The sequence below is a fragment of the Solanum pennellii genome, chromosome 2 (genome assembly GCF_001406875.1).
Source record: "Solanum pennellii chromosome 2, SPENNV200".
Lineage (NCBI taxonomy): Eukaryota > Viridiplantae > Streptophyta > Magnoliopsida > Solanales > Solanaceae > Solanum > Solanum pennellii.
The window spans coordinates 23,905,752-23,909,703 of NC_028638.1; the positions used below are offsets into that span (position 1 = coordinate 23,905,752).

Below are 3,952 nucleotides of genomic sequence, written 5' to 3' on the forward strand. Positions count from 1 at the left end.
GATCTACTCGAAAATATGCTTATTTTGCAATTTTCCCCTCACTCACTGCATCAAGAAGAAAAAAAGAAAGTTATTGAAAAGGGATATCCTCATCTGCTTGCGGAGACGCATTTGTAGACATGATATGAGCGATTCCGTCCTCAAAAACCTAAAAGACAACTGGATGATTCATATCATATGAAGGCAATATTTCACTTTCTTTAGGGTATTTCGAAGAAGACTCAATAGCCAAAATTCAAGATTTTGTGATGAAGAAGAGTAGTTGGGGTTTGAGAAGAGACTTGTGGAATATGAATGATGAAAAGAAGGGCCGATGTGATTGTGACAATTTTTCCAAAAAAAAAAGGGAAGGCAAACAATGAGTCTTCACCTCTCGACGTCCAAACAATAGTTGGAACCATATCTCGCAATCTTGTAAATCTCCAAGACAACAAAGGGAACTTTACTATAATATATGATCACTCGGGTCTGCCTTTTTAGGAACAAATCATTGGTTTTAATAATGAAGCAGTGAATAGACTAACAAATTTAACTGATTTCCTTCACTATTTGGGGAACCGTGCACTTACTTTACAAGAATAACTACCAACTCTTTTTGAGGATCATGCTACCAATGAGAGATAGCACTTGATGTCACTTCTGTTAAACTTGCCAAATACATTCTTGTATATGGTTAACACATACATAATAGTCCCAACAATAGATGACTACTCTATGAGTCTTGGAGCCGCAACAACTCTTTCTTGAGCTGTTATTGGGTCTATGGTTGTTGCTCAGGTGTTCTCTTCATTCTATTTTCCGTTCATGGTCAAATAAATCATCAATGAAGCCTATTTTGTGCAGCAGCATGGTCCTTCTTGTCGGGAATACCTTATATGTACAGGCTTATGACTTCAACTCGATATACTTACTTCTACTTGGGCATCTATTTTGTGGGCTTGGTATGTCAAGGGTAGTTAATAGGCGTTAAGTCATTGATTGTGTTCCTCTGCACCTGCGAATGAAGGCTTCAGTTTGTTTAAGTGCAAGTGCACTTGGAATGGCATGTTGTCTAGTTGTTGCCTACTTGTTTCAAACTAAATTTAAGTTCCTAAATATCACTTTAAACTAAGAAACTTTACCAGGCTAGATAATGGCTCTTGCATGGCTTGTAACATGGTATTCTCGTGGACTACCTTTAGAGAACCTCCAATGTTGGAACTAGAGGATGTTCTGCTACCAAAATCCAATCGTGAGAAAATTGAAAATGAATTAGTGCATAAAGGTATTACCCAACCATTACTTTTATGTGCATAAGAGACAAAACAAGACGAAGATGACGATCAAGATTGCGATAATAGTGAAAAAACTGCAGAGGAGATCCAAAAATATGTTACTTCCATCGTCTTTGCGTATAAGTTTCTTAACCCGTAGAAATCTTGGTGTTCTTGGGAATAGTTTTTAGTTTCTATGTCACAATTCCTTATTGTGTACCACAATATGTATGTTCAGCACTAATCACATTTGTAGTTGCTGAAGTACTCAAAGACGTTAACCTTAAACTTGTATCTCGAGCCATGTCTTCAAAGCATTCTAAGGGAACCTATAATGGTGGACTACTTTCAACAGAAGCTGGAACTTTAGATCGAGTATTTGGTATAAAAGTGAATTCTGTAAAAGTTTAAAAGGCAACAACATACAGTAACTAAACATATCTTGCACATAAAATAAAAAATAAGGCACACACATTAATCAATCAATAAATAACAAAGCATACATGATATTTTAAGGCAAGCACATTAAGCTACAACCGAGAAGGTCTTGAAAATCATAGAATTGTATAGAAGTATTGGCACATCTGTCTCTTAATCCCTTTGAAGTCAATACTTTGCCATGGATATGTTTCCCTCCAGATGCACAAGAAGCTCTAACAATTCTTGATGTTAGATACAGATAGGCCTTTGTTCAAATTTCAGAACACCTTTTCTTTTGCTGTGCTAACGAAACAAATCTTGTGTTTTTTCTTTGGATTACAGCACCACACAAAAAATAAATAAATCAAAAACACCCAAATAACTAGTACTAGCAATTTTGTTACTAAATCGTACTAGTAATAACTAGTACTAGTAATTTTGTTACTAATCTCAGCAAAAAGACTAAATCAAAATGAAATTAAACCTTAACAAACTAATTAAAATCTTAGAAAATAACCTAGGAGACTCAATCATAAGATAACCATACGCAACAATTAACAAAAATTTGTGAAAAGAAATTAAATCATAAAGAAAACTCACCAGAGATTGACTTCACCAACAACATTCTTCTTCAGTGAACCAGAAAACCTAGCTTCAGTTTTCCCTAAAACTGAAGAAGCGCTACTTATGGTAAAGAAAAATAAAAATTTGTGAACCTCTACAAAAGAAAATTGGCGGAAACAAAAAAGCCCGCGGTTCTATTGGCGGAAAACTACAAAGATATCTATTTTTGCCACAATGTATATGTATTGTCAAATTAAATATATTAGAAAAAATAAAATATTATTGTTGCAAAATATTTTTTAAGAAAGCAACAAATTAATTAAATTCTTGTCATTTTTTAAGTTGGTCAACAATATCATCATTGTTGCGAAAACGTTGTTGCAATTTTTTAATATTTAAAATTTATTATATTAATTGTTACTAACAATATAATATCGCAACAATACTAACATATTTGGAAACAACAAAAATATTGTTGTTGAAAATTTAAAATTATACCAACAATAAAATTAAGTTGTTGCGATTTATTAATATAAGCCAACAATAATATAGTTGTTAATAAAAAGTTGTTGCTAAATCCTTAATTTCTTGTAGTGATACCTAGGATGTAGTTTAAGACTTTCATCGGGTTCGCTGTGCAATGACAAAGAATGACCTAGTGAAATTACTTAAGTCGAGCTCACCTCTTGATTATCCTATACTAACACCTTTGGTATCATTCATTTCATTGTGTGCATTACTTGACGTTGGCCTCATTCTTTCTTTGGGAACTTTAACCTTAACCGAAACAGATCATGTGAGCATCATGAAATCCAGTGCATAATCCCCTCACCAAAAAGAGGTGGAATCACCAGCCAAAGTGAACCAAAACATGCTAGCATATATAGGGAATTGAACCCTGCTAGATCTCTATATTGGCAGTATAGGTTCAAAGACTAGGAGATATAAGGAGACCCATACCCGGAATGCGAGACAGTCTTATCTCATGAGATTTACGTGAACCTCCGCCCTTATCGAAAGAAGGCATCACCGCTCATAGCTAGTCTATCGGTGCTCACTCTAAAGTTCCATTACATTCAACTCATACGTCATGGAAGCTGGCTTCTAGTAAGAGGACATCATAGCTCAATAGATGATTTCTCATGTCATCATTACTATTAAGTGTGCATTAACTTCAATACTTTCATTAGAGTGTTCATAGAGACTGGTCTCTTCATTAGCTTTACACTCTCATAGGTTAGTACGTTTTGGTAACATTTACTTAGGCTCATTTGAGATTGCTCTCATCTTTCACATTAGCCTCTTATCATATTGTCACCTCATTCATTAACTTTAACACATTTGATTTTCATAATTACCCACCCCTTCACGTGAATGTTCATTTCATCATATGCCAATGCACTTGGCCATTTAGTGTATCTCACACTCTTACTTAACCCTTCTAGGGTTACATCATTTTATCACATACATCTTAGGTTCACTTACTTTTAAACGTATGCTAGACTTATGAGTCCACACATACAGTCCATGAGGATTCATTCAAAGTTTTTCTAAGTGATTCATATTTACCCAAGATAATGTGGTACAAGATTTATGCATCTTGTAGATATGCCAAGATATTGATTTCGATCTTTAGAGACAGCATTCATTAAATATTTGTTTACCTATGACTTATGTGTCAATAAGGAATTGGGCAAGGAACCCGATTTCGAATC

At 34.4% G+C, this 3,952-nt stretch overlaps 1 pseudogene; it reads left to right on the plus strand.

The window, feature by feature from the left end:
- Window positions 1-297: 297 nt before the first annotated feature.
- On the plus strand, window positions 298-1,413 carry LOC107009820 (annotated as a pseudogene).
- The last annotated feature ends 2,539 nt before the right edge of the window (window positions 1,414-3,952 follow it).